Source organism: Condylura cristata, unplaced genomic scaffold, assembly GCF_000260355.1.
Source record: "Condylura cristata isolate star-nosed mole 26May11 unplaced genomic scaffold, ConCri1.0 scaffold00008, whole genome shotgun sequence".
Taxonomy (NCBI): domain Eukaryota; kingdom Metazoa; phylum Chordata; class Mammalia; order Eulipotyphla; family Talpidae; genus Condylura; species Condylura cristata.
In genome coordinates, this window is record NW_004567109.1 from 28,735,681 (window position 1) to 28,749,251 (window position 13,571).

The 13,571-nt window shown below is 40.7% G+C and overlaps 1 protein-coding gene across 1 annotated transcript in view; it reads left to right on the forward strand.

Moving 5' to 3' along the window:
* The first annotated feature begins 434 nt into the window (after positions 1-434).
* Positions 435-13,571, forward strand: part of ZFYVE9 (zinc finger, FYVE domain containing 9) — a 102,424-nt gene continuing 89,287 nt past the window's right edge. Inside the window, exon 1 of the mRNA XM_012722121.1 lies at positions 435-719. The gene's annotated coding sequence lies outside the window, so the exon portion shown is untranslated. The remainder of the gene's footprint in view (positions 720-13,571) is intronic.

Sequence of the window (13,571 nt, forward strand, 5' to 3'; positions counted from 1 at the left end):
TTCTGGGTCACTCTTCTTTCACCCAGGCGCACTGAAGGGACAAGAAGGGACCCCTCGAGAAACACGAGAGATGAAAAAAGACATTCCTTCACACTCCTGCTCTCAGGTGAGGGTCTGAGTGAAAGGAACATTTACGTACTTTGTGGTGAGAAGGAAAAGGTGCAAAGGTGCGCGGGGTCCGAGAACCGCGTGTGCGAGAGAACCCGCCAGGGTTGGCTCTGACCGAGGGGCTTCCGGCGCCGGAGGGGCGTCCTCAGGGGCGGGCCGGGGGCGGCGGGAGCGCCGGGAGCGCGGGGAGGCCATCCCCAGGCCGCGCTCCCGCCCGTTCCCTGCCGCTCGTGCCCGGGCGGCCGCCGCAGTCCCCTCGCCGTAGCCGGCGTGGGGTCCAGGGGGCGCTGTGGCTCAGCGGCGCCGGCGGCAGGAGCGGCCACGGAGACGCTGGAGGCTTCGCGGAGGATCCCCTCCTGCAGCACCTCGGTCGTCCCGCCGCAGCCTCGCGCCCCCCGCCCGGCTCCGCGGCGCTCCTCCGGGATCCGCGTGGCTGCCCCGGCCCGGGAGCCCGATGCGGCTCGGCGGGCGCTGGGCCTCAGCAGCAGCGGCGACCACAGCCTCTTCAGGAGTGGGAGGCTTCGCGGCAGCGCTGGTGCCCTCCGGAGGAGGCTGTCGGCTCAGGGACGACCCCCCTGGTCATGCTGAGGCGGCGGCAGCCGCAGCTCGAGGTGAGTGTGGCGCGGCTGGGTCCCGGGCTCGCCGGCCTTCGGCCACCCGGGAGGGCCCTGGCGGCAGCTCCTGGGCCGGGCTGACCGGGCGTCCTGCGCTTGGCCGCCTCCCCCACCCAGGGCTGGGGGGCCTCAGCTCTCGCCCCCCGCGTCCCCGGGGAGGCTGGAGGCGCGTGGGACGCGACTAGGCCCCGCGCCGTTGAGAAGCCCTTGGCCCGGCCTCGGTTCCGGTGCGGCCCGGTGTGTGGAGCTGGGGGCGAGTGGGGACACTGGCACCCTTGAGGTGGCCCCGGGTCGGGGCCCAGCGCAGCCTCGTAACACCGGCCTTGCGCGTATATTCGGCTGGGAGGCGAAGGACGCTGTTTGCAAACAGCCTCGGCTTTTCCGCGCCCCAAAGAGAGTCCCGCAGAGTCCCGGGGGGAGGGGCGGGAGGACTGGTTGAGAATTAAGAGTGCAGAAAAGTGAGGGGCCCTGAGAACCCCTCGCACTCCTCGCCTATCAGACTGGGTTGAGAACAACCTTTTGCGTCTTATTAGCTGAATTTTCTTCCCCTGCGGGTAACTCGTCCCTGTCTTCCTATTAGATTTTTGTCTCCAAGCGTGGTCTGCTCTGAAGAAAGCCCGTTCCATATCTGCGATGTTAAGTTTACTAGATAAATACAATTACTAAAAGATTCTCTCCCTTCCCCCAGCACAGATCTGTAACGCTTCCCTCCCCCCCCCCCCCAGTAAATATTTTAATGCTTAGTTCCCACCTGAAAATATGTCCCTCCCTCAATAGATCCAGAGACTGGATGACAGGAGGATTTTAAAAAGTCGTGCCAACTATCCTAATAACAGATACCTGGTGGAAATAAGACCTATTGTAAATTTTAGAAGTTAAATTTGTTTTGGTATTTATGTAAAAGTTAGTGATTACACTTTGATACCTTTATAAGTTAGGTATTTGAGTAGTTATGGTTGTTGATAAGTGTAGTCACAGGTTTTGGTTTTCCTGTGTGTGAGGGATGTAGAATATGTATTTCTAAAGCTTTCTAATCATCAAAAAAAAAAAAAAAACCCGAATATGCTTATTGTTAATAATTGGGAAAGTACAGAAGTTACTGGCATGTAAAGATTTAGTAACTGTGGAAAAGTCAGTTTAAAGTTTAAAGTGACTTGTTCTGTTGGTGATTTAAAAATTATTATTTTTGTATATTAAGTGTAAAGTTAACTGTTCTGTTGTACCATTTAACATCCTTATACATTTGTATGAAACCTATACAGACGTTTTATTGAACTACATTGCAGTCATAGTAATGCAATGATTACTAAAAGTACATTACTAAGTGTAATCAATTAGATTAATCAGTTAGAACAGAATAATGTGGTAACTACCTAAAAGAGCTTGACTTACCTTTTCAGCAAGGGAGAAATACTTCTGAGGCCTAGGGAGATTTGGTGTAATAAATGTTTTTGGAAACCTATTCTGTTAGAGGTAGTATCCCTATATTTTGTGAGATTTTGCTTAACTATCTGTGACTGAAAAGTTGGCTTGATTGAAAAGACTTTTGGTGCATTAACTTAGGTTTCAAAAAGTCTAGCTCAGTTCTCAGTGTATATCTAAAGGCTATCAATATGATTATCAGCTGGAACTGCTTATTTAAAATCGCTAGATTCCTGCCCCCTTGAATTAGAATTTCTGGGGATGATGGCGACAGCTTGAGGATCTTCATTTTTATCAAGCTACCTGAATTCTTATCCCTACTAGAATTTGAAAATCACTGATATATATGGTAAGTTTGCTAAGTTGAATGAAAAATACCTGTTTTGTAGCAAAACTATCCATCCTAAGTGGCAACACAGTTATTTCTCATGTCACAGATAATGGTGTTATAATCTTAGAAAAGAGGGTCAGCTGATTCAATGTGGTAGTTGTGGAGTTAGTAAGGTTACTCAGTTTGTGTTCTCCTTGGATCTTACTGTTATTTTCTGTAAGATGCAGATAGTTATTTATTTACCTTGCAAAGTTTTTAGGGTAGATGCAGCTGAGAAAAATTTGTAATCTGTGAAAGACCTTTACACATTTTTAGTTATTAATATTAAGTTTCCCGTCTTTGGTGTTCTGGGAAACACAAAATGACCAAGGCCTCTGGTAGCAACTAGCTAATTGTGGAAGCAGGGCATGTTTAATTAACTGTTACAAGGCAGGGTCAGACAAGTGTTGTTAATTGAGTGGAACATGTTAGATCTCCCTTTAAGGCTTCTATGATTAATCCAGTAGCTTGCCCTTTAAAAATATAAATTTTTTTTCTGTGACTATTATTTCTCTTCCAGTTCCTAATTCCTTTTTTCATTCTTTAAGGAGATAACTGTATGTTACATTATGATAATTTTATATCAACTTCTTTAGAAAGATAGAAATGAGTGGAGAAGATCCCATTGCTTCTGCTGTTGCTAAGCTACCACTGTTCATTTCATTAAGTAAACTTTTATTTGGTACCTGTTAATGTGCTGGACACAGACTATTTGCAAGGCACTAACCTTATTTGAATGATAATTACTTGGATTTTAACTTAAATTCTTATGTTTGAGTGTGGTATTTTATGGTTGAAAATTACATGATGTACAGAGTATGGAATAACAAAATAAATAAAATTTATTATCATAAACTATAAAGCATTCTGCTAACTACATGGTTAAAATACTGACAATTTGCTCTGACATAATTGTCAGAATTAGCTCATTTACAGAATTCAGCTACTTGAAAGATTAGAACAGTATGTTTTATATGTATGGAATGCTTTTTGAGAGCCTTTAATAAAATAAGGTAAAGAGGAGGAAATCTGTACATTGAAATCAAGAACAAGTCATTAAATTCATATTGTGCAAGGGAAAAGAAGACATTAATGTTGACAGTACTTGGAATATTTTATATTATAGAACTATATTTAAAATCTTAACTTTTTTTCTGAAAAACGTTTTTCTTTTTTAGACCTTACATTTGTTTATTTAAACTTAAAAAAAAAGGGGGGGCTCTAGGCTTTTACTAAATGGTTTCTTTAGTTGAAAATTCTATAGTGGGGGTCCTCTCTGGTGGCACAAGGAGTTAAGTCTCAGGGCTATCAAACTGTTACCCTGAGTTCCATCCCCAGCCAGGTAGATGACCCACATGGCATGGCAGCCCTCTCCTTACCTGCCTGCTGCTCCCCTCAGCAGTATATTTCAGTACTTTTGCCTGTTCTGCTCCCCACTCTGTCTCTGGTGAATCCTCTCACCCCTGTAGCTCTGGCCTGGACCCCAGTTCTCTATGCATAAATAAACCTTTTTTAAAAAATTCTGTAATGATTTTTTAATCTTTTTTTATGATTGTTTATAATGACACATCCTTAAGAGTATGTGACTTAATATCTGTGATGTCAGTTCTGTTGCATATTAAAAAATACGGAAATATTGATAGTAAATCCAAGACCTTGATTGAAAAAAAGTAATTATCAACTTAATGGAATTGTAAAATTAAGTGAAAATTTATTGCTTTTTGAGGGAAATCCTCTTAAGAAGATTGAAGATGCTAAAGTGAACCTAGAATTTTCCATAAATTGGAGAAAGTTTGTATATACTGGATACCAGGCGTGGTATGGCATAGGTAGCTAAGTTTGGCTGTTTAAATCTGGCTTCTATTAGCATGATATATTAACTGTAGAGAGACTGGAAAATGTGACAAGTACATATATTTCATTTAAGTTTAGAGTATTAGTAAGGGTCTTTTTTGGTTTACTTTCTTTTTATTTTTTACTATTATTTTAAAAATAACATAATAGTTAATTTTACATCATTTTGTGCCTTTTCCATCTCAGTTGTAATCCCCGTGGGCTTCCCATCACCAAATCACCCATGTGCCATCACCATAGTCCAATGCACTTCCCTCCCCCCACTGTTTTTGATCCCATTCCCCATCGCACCCCTGTAAATTGTCTCTGGTATATAGTTGTTCATTATTATTATTATTATTTTCTTCCCTGGTCCTTTATACTCCTGCAATGAGTGAAATCATCAGTATTTTTCCTTTTCTTTCTGGCTTATTTCACTAAGCATGATCTTTTCCAGCTTCATCCATGTTGCTGCAAAAGGCATGTATTTATTTTTTTTGGTTGCCAGTAATATTCCATTGTGTATATGTACCACATCTTTTTAATCCTGTCATCTACTTTTGGGCATTTGGGTTGTTTCCATGTCTTTCCAATTGTAAATAAAGCTGCAATAAACATGGGGTGTAGGTGTCATTGAATCAGTGTTTTTGTGTCATTTAGGAAGATAAATTTAGGAGTGGGATTGCAGGGTCATAATGAAGCTTCATGTTTAACAGTTGGAGGAACCTCCAAACAGTTTTCCATAGTGATTATACTAGTTTGCATTCCCACCAGTAGTGCAGGAGAGTTCTAGTAAGGGTCTTTTTAAAAAACAAAACAACCCCCCCCCCTCCCCCCCGCCAAACAGCTTTATTGAAATAAAATCCACATTGTACATTTAAAGTATACAATTCAGTGGGTGTCAGTATATTCAGAGTTATGGGGACGTTACCCTATCTAATTTTAAACATTTTTATCACTCCAAAATGAAACCTATAAATGAAGTCTTTCCTTATTACCTCACTTTCTTCTTAGCTCTAAGCAATTATTAAGGTACATACTGCCCTATGGATTTGGGTTCTAGTCTGAATATCTCATATAAATGGAATGAACATGATTGTTTTCTTTTTACATAGCCTGATGCTTTCAGGGTTCTTTCATGTTGTAGCATGTATCAGTACTTCATTTCTTTTTACAGCCAAATAATATTCCACAGTATGAATGTACCACATTTTATTCATCAGTTTGGGTTATTTCCACTTTTGGGCTATTTTGAATAATGTTGCTTTTGAACATTGCCTATACAAATGCTTTCCTTTTTGGGTATATACCTAGGAGTAGAATTGCCTGGATCAAATGGTAACTCTTTGTTTAAACCTCTTGAGGAACTACTACATTGTTTTAAAAAGCAGTTGCATCATTTTATATTCCCATAAGCAGTGTATGAGGGTAGCCTCACCAACACTTGTTATTATCTGTCTTTTTAATTACAGCCATCCTAGTGGGTGTGAAGTGGTAAGGTAAGGCTCTATTTGAAGTTTAAATTGTTGCAGCTTTTACTTGCAGATAAATGGGCAGATTCTTTGATGATAAGTCTTTTTAATGCTCCATTGGTGTACTGGGTTAGCACAGGGTGCTTTTATGACAATGTGTGTGGGTGTGATGAGAGTCTTTTTGGCTTAAGGATAAAAGCTGTGAACTTTCTAGTTTCCTGTTTAGTAAATAGTGAACTCGATGAAACTGGTTAACCACATTCAGTGATGATAGGTATAGTGGTGTGGGGAATTTAACTGCAAATGGCTGTCTTCTAAGAATATTTCTTAACAAAAGACAGTTGTAAACCTTAGGTTTGGATTTTCTTGAACTGCTAAAATATATATTTTTTAAGATTTTTTTTTTATGCATATGGAACTAGGGTACAGGCCAGAGGTACAGGAGTTGTGAGAGGATTCACCAGAGACAGTGGGGAGCAGAATAGGCCGACTGACAAAGTACACTGCTGAGGGGAGTAGCGGGTGAGAAGGAAAGGTCTGCTGTGCCATGTGGTCACCTCTGGGGCATGTATGGAAATTGCACCGAGGCCAGCTGTGGCCAGCTTTGCAGTGCTGTGCTACCTGTTGCACCACCAGGAAGGGCCCGCTAAAATATTTTTAAGAAGTTGTAGTCCATATGTATATTTAGCTATCAGCCTTTCTAAGCCCTCAAGTGTGACAGATTTAACGGATTATGATTGCCTCTCCATGATATACTATATGAATACAGATTAGTCATTTTTCTTTATTCTTATATTTAATATACAAGAATTGCTTGTTTCTATTTAAGGCATAAAAACTTTTCTCTGAGGGTTTTTTCCTTTTTTTTTTTTGTAGGACATAGTTCAAAGTAAGCAAAAAATGACTTGGTGGTATTTTAAAGTTTTTTCAAACTGGTTAGGAAATACTGCAGGGAACTGATGTTCGAGTAAAAAGTTTTGGACTTTCATTCTACATCCAGTGGTTCAGTCACCATATTCTCCTACTTGATCGAGATCATTTTTAAATTGTTTCATTCTGACTTTGAACTGAGTGAGCTGAAAGGTTTCTACTGCACAATCTTTTAGTTGCCATAATTTCTATGTAAAACTAGTAAAAGCAGCCATTGTGGAGCCTTTTACCAGGATTAATAAAATGGTGTGCACTACTATTTGTATTATGGTTCTTTTCTAGGTTCTCATGGTTAAGTTTTGGTAATCTATCTGCCAGAATTCATTTTATTAAAATGAAGAAAGTATAATGGCATATGTTATATTATTGCAAAACACAACAGAACCCAACTCAAAATTCTCTTTATTAAACAAAGAGCAAGCACTATCAAAATTTTGTGAAAACATTCTGTTAGGGTTTATGTAAATTTTTGTCTATTTTTCATTTTCAACTGAATAAGAGAAACACAGCCCCTGAAAGTAATTGAAGTAAAACACTGCTAATTTGAGAGAAATCTTAAAACTTCAAAACATAATCTACACCAAATTTTTGTGACTCTGGTGGTTTGATAACTGTCTGTAGGCTTTTTTTTTTTTTTTTTTTTAGCAGCTGCAGTAAATTATTTTTGAGATTTTTATAAAGTGACTCTTCAAAGTTCTGCTAAATGCCTAAAAAACAACTTTGAGTTTCTTTAATCTGGCACAACTCTTTATGATCTGTTTCCAGCCTGATCATTCCTCATAGCTATTTCTGCATGTTCCACTCTTTAGTTCTTTCATGATTACAGGTCTGTGACAGGTCTGTGGTGTTTTCCTTGATTTCTTTTACTTTGCATTACTTATTTGTATAGCTAACTTTTCTACGTCCAAATTCATGATTCAAAATATACAGTTCTGATAACAAAGTTCACAGTCTTTGTCATCATGTGAACCACCCTATGTGATCTGTATTTATTTAATTTTAAGATTGTCCATGGTGCTTTAAGAAGTATGGCACAGGGTTAAGTCTCACAGTCAGGCTGTCACCAGCCTATGAAGCATGAGTTTGAGAACATTCCTGTCTTGCCCACTGCGCCTTTCATCAGTGTATTTCAGCAGATCTGCCTGTTCTGCTCCTCACTCTGTCACTGGTGAATTTCCTCACCACCCCCCACTACTGGCCTACACCCCAGTTCTTGTATGCATAAATAAATAAAATAAATCTTTAAAGAAGTGTGCATATTTGGAATGCACAGATTTAGTTGACTGACTTTGATGGGTATTGCCTTTGGAAAATGTGAGTGTGTGTGTATTCTGGGCATTTCATATCTTTTTCAGTTATTTTTGAAGTAGATACATGTCTGCTCTGCTATTAGGAAAATATGATAGATCTGTGGATCTCATTTCTCTGATCTGAAAAAGGGCAGTGACTAGATGTTAAAGCTCTTTCCACATTTAATATCCTAGTTAATGCTTCTAAAGAAGTACTGAATGAAAGGTTATGGCATATAGAAAACTCCAAGGGTATGGTTACTAAATACTTCTTTTTTAAAAAGATTTATTTATACATATAAGATCTGGGGTATAGGCTAGAGGTGCAGGAGAATGAGAGGAATCACCAGAAACAGTGGGAAGTAGAACAGGCAGATCCCCTGAAATACACTGCTGAGGGGAGTAGTGGGTGTAACAGGAGAGGTCTGCTGCACCATGTGGGTCAGCTCCCTAGGTGGAGATCAAACTTGTGCTATAGTGGCTGTTGCTTCCTGCAACCGCTTGTGCCACCAGGAAAGGTCGGTTAAATATTTTCAGTGAAATAACAGAATGGGAGTTCGTGGGCTCTGTCTGCTTGCTGAAGAAGTTAGAACCAAGTTTATGGGGTTATAATTTTACATAAAAGCTTTCCATATAATAAAATAAATTACTGAATATAATATAGACTAAGACCACAGAAATTAGTTCTATGAAGCTTGTGTCTGAGTCTTTTTCCCTCTCTATCTTTTGCCCTTTATTTCTGCCCTTGCTATCATGTGATTGAGAAAAATGCATTTAGAACTGTGTTATATAAAACAGCCAGGCTGTCAGTAGCACACTGAAATAATTAAAGCGTTCATCGCTTACAAAATAAGAATTCAGTAATTAAAATGTGGACCCATTGTTTTATATCTTCAGAGAGCAGTTTAGGAAGCAAAGGAAGTCATGGTTTGCATTTAAAAGGGAGGAAATACATTTTAGTGACAAAACTTTTATATAGTGTTCCTATCCTTGAAGTCTGAGAGATGCTAACATTGACATATAGACAGGCGATATTTTGACCAGCTGGAAATCATTAACCAGCTAAAAATTGTCAACCTTGTTAGCTTCTGGAGTCTTTGGATCAATGAATCTTGACTTTGGAAAGAAATCCCAGGCCAAGATGAAGTTCTTTTGTCAAGTGAGTAGATTTTGTTTATATTTTCCTCACACAAAGATCTGCAAATTCATATCTATAAAAACTGAGAAGTGGGCCCTCCCTGGTGGTGCAGCGGGTTAAAGCACAGCACTAAGAAGCTTAAGCCACTGCAGCACGAGTTTGATCCCCCCCTGCCCTGGAGGTGACTACATGGCGTGGCAGACCTCTCCTGACCCGCCCGCTGCTCCCCTCAGCAGTGTACTTCATCAATCTGCCTGTTCTGCTCCCCACTCTGTCTCTGGTGAAGCCTCTCACCACCCTGCACCTCTGGCCTGTATCCCAGTTCTGTATGTATAAATAAATAAATCTTTAAAACAACAACAACAACTGAGAAGTGAAAGGAAAAAAGGTGTTTAACTTTTTTCAGCAGCATATTAGCCAGACTTACTGACTCTGGAATCCTTCCCCCCACCCCCATGTAATAGTTTTGTAAAACTGTTAAGGGGGAAAGAATGTCCTGAATGAACTCCTGTACAAATACAGGTTTTGTGGGGATTCCATCCCCACTCTGGACACTGGAACTACAAATCTTGTCATCTATCATCACCAAAGGGAGGACTGGGACTTGAGGGTGGAGTTAAGCAGCCAGGTTTGATATAAAACCAGACATGTGAATCTTTGGGTTTTTCTTGGCCTCTTGGTTTGTCTCTTGGCTTTTTGCCAGCCCTCAGTGTGCTATTGGGGTTTCAGATCAGCAGAACTGGTAGGCTGCATTAACTAACTTCTCTCTTTTTTCTCTAGTTCATTTCCCTTTCTCTTGTAAATAAATCCATTATTAAACTTTTTGAGTGCCTGCAGTTGAATCTTATTGTAAGTCTCTTTAAGCCCACTGGTGAGGACAACCCAATTCACATTGGGGTTGCTCTGTAACAAAACCTCACCTTCACAGTACCCCTGACTTTTTGAACTCAGGTCTTGATTCCACCCTGAAGGGTCTCATTCTGTTATTGGTTATTGTTAGTTATTTTTTAAAAATCTGTTATAGTTAGCCAAAACTGTTTTTCTCTAATGTTTATCCTTTGTTTTGCTCTCTAAAATTACACAAACTAAATACTGTTATCTTAAAATCTAAAGATGGTAAGATATTTTTGTCTTCCCTAGCATAGTTGTTAAAGTTATAGGCTTTGTTCAATATTCACATGTTTTCTACTGCTTTTATTGTACTACATTGGGCAAGTTAATTGACTTCTGTAAAATGGGAGTAAAAAATAGGACTTTAAGGGCCCTCTTTAGTGGCACAGGGGGGTTAAAGTACAGCACTGTGAAGCTATTGGCAGCCACTGCACCTAGAGTTAGATCCCTGGCCAGGAAGGTGACCCACATGGCATGGCAGACCTTTCCTGAATCACCCGCTGTTCCCTAAGCAGTGTATTTCAGTCATTCTGCCTGGTCTGCTTCCCACTCTGTCTCTGGTGAATCCTCTCCTCATACTCTGAACTGGTGTATCAGCTGTGTGTTCAGATCATTCCGATATACTGTAGGTTGACTGCCTTTGTATGGTGATATGTGATAAGAGCATTGGCTCTCATAGTTATGGACCTGCTGCCATAATTCCTTTACTATGAAGTAGTCCTCTTGGTTAGATGTTATGTTATTTGAAATTCCATGTCTGTGGATCTATAAGCCCTTGTTTGCTTTGACAGGGCTCTGTGGAAATAAGTATCTACTCCTGTGAGGATCAATCACTGGCCTTTCTGAACTGCAAGGGACCAGTGTTGTCAACTTGCTACCTAGTAGCTTTGGTCAATATTTTACTGATATTGTTGTGTTGGGGGTGCAGTGTTGATTTCTTTGCTCTTAGATTGAATATTCAGAGATGACAGTCTTATTGAGCCCCAGTGACTGGGAGTCCATGCCTTTTTGCTTCCATTTTATTTCTGCATGGCTTCTCCATTCATGTCCTTGTCATGCCACTCCTGGGGTGGCTAATATTAACTGTCTGAGTCATTTTGTCTACTTGGTTTTCAGAGTTTCTTCTGCATTGGAATTTTTTTGGTGGGCTTAAATGTGTGAAAAAGATTTTCAGGCTTTGTGCTTATTCCTATATATTCATGAATTTGTCTCTACCCATACCTTCTTGCCTTCATTACACGTATTTTTACTTGAACACTCCTGATCAGTTAATCCATTTGCTGTTGCATCTGTATATTTTTTCTCTCTACATAAGGTTCATGACCAGATGTATCACTTGAATCTTAAAGGTTGCTTCTAAGTATGTCTGTAATGAAGCTGCTTGATCTCCCCCCTACCCCCCATCATACATTCACTTACTGAGCTGACATTTCTAAGTTAGGATCTGACTCTGTCTTCTCCTTAAGTTGATCATATAGGACCCCTCAAATAGCTATAGGTGAAAGCTGAGGGAACGATGCTAATATAGTCAATTGTGGTAGGTGTCAGGGAAGTCTTGATTACCTGCCTGTGTAACCCTCTTGTGTGCTTTGGTTCTGCTGGGTTGTTTGTTTATTGTTTACATTTATTTATGTATACAAGAGCTGGGGTACAGGCCACAGATGTGGAGAGTGTTGAAAGGATTCATCAGAAACAGAGTGGGAAGCAGAACAGTCCAATTGACTGAAATACACTGCTGAAGGGAGCAGCCAGTGAGACAGGAGAGGTCTGCTGGGCCATGTGGGTTATTTCACTGGCTGGGCATTGAACTCATGCGGCAGGTGCTGCATGAGTGCTGCAGATAGTTTTATAGTGCTTAAGACCTAACCCCTTGCACTACCAGGGAGGCTCTGCTGGGGTTTGACTTAGTACATCTCCATTTCATAGTGGATTCTTGGCTTTATGATTCTGAGAGTCCTATTGAGCCCAGCTTATAAATGGGCAGTTCTGGCCATATGGTACTCAATGGTCAAACATTCTGTTACCATAGCCTAGTAGCACATTACAGTGTTTTTCTTTAGCATGACTTTCTTGCAGAACTCTAGGGGCCTACATTGTGATTTCCCCCCAATTCTCTCACCCCCTACCCCCAGGCTTGCCGCCAGCTCTGTGGCACCTTTTCCTAATATTTATACCTTCTGCAGCATGGGGACTTCTTATACTACAGCCTGTACCTGTTACAGAGTATTTCTCCCACTCAAAGCTGGCAGCCTTTCATATTGCTCAGTATGGGAACCACAACAATGTTCAAGAATGAGTTGCCTCAAGAATCCAAAGAATCCTACCAAAACCTTGTGCTACTATTTCTGTAGATTCAAGATGTAGCAATTTGTCTTTTGATTTCCAGGGCAATTATTGGCTACTTAACTCCTAAAACTTAATTGAAATAGCAGATTCCTGAATATTTGTAGAGTTTTTCTTGAGCACATATATCTCACCATGTCCTTCAGTATACTCAGTTGACACTTGCAGTCAACATGATGTCATTGTCAATCAGCATGATTGACATTTAATGAATGTTACAGTAGTCTCTAATCATTAATCAGGACTCAGGTAGTTGATTTTCATTGAGGCCAGGCTGGTGCATTAAATAATGGACTATGCAAAAATGTAACCCCCCAAATTAAAAAAAATTAAATGCCAAAACAAAGGATCCACTATCTGTGCATCTCTAAGATCCTAGAGTGGTAATAATCTCTGCCTTTTCTCCTCTGCTCCCTGTGCAATACTGTTTTTGATGTATTAATTTGGCAGGAGATGGGGAGATATTTTCAAGTTTCATTGGTTTTTTTCCACTATGATTTCTCTTACTCTGTGGGCCAAGGACTCAAAGACCGAAGTATGTCATTCCCATTTATATGTGCAGGGGAGAAGGAGGGGGGAGGGTCAAAACAAAGGAGGGAAGCACATAAGGAATAAAGGAGATGGACCTCAGATGCCTATGATTGTGAAAGAACTAGAGAGACCACATGGGAATCATAGACTGTACAAAAATTAGCAAAGATGTAAGGAAATAATTAAAAATCGATTTGAACCATTAAAAATAAAAGTAATTTAAGGTCAAAAAAAGTAAATAGATTTTTAAAAACTGAGAGGTAATTGACATAAAACAGCCTATTTTCAGCTGCACAATACAATGAGTCAGTAGTTTCATTTTTTAAAGATTTGTTTATTCATACAGAACTGGGGTACAGGCCAGAGAGGCAGAGCGTGAGAGGGCCCACCAGAGACAGAGTAGGGAGCAGAACAGGCAGATTGACAAGGCACCCTGCTGAGGGGAGCAGTGGGCAGGTTAGGAGAGGTCGCCTTGCCATGTGGATCTCCTCCTAGGCAGGCTGGCAGGGGGGATCGAACTCACACGGAAGTGGCTTAAGCTTCTTACACGGAAGTGGCTTAAGCTTCTTAGTGCTGTGCTTTTAATCTGCTGCGCCAACAGGGAGGGCCGAGTCAATATTTTTTTTTTTT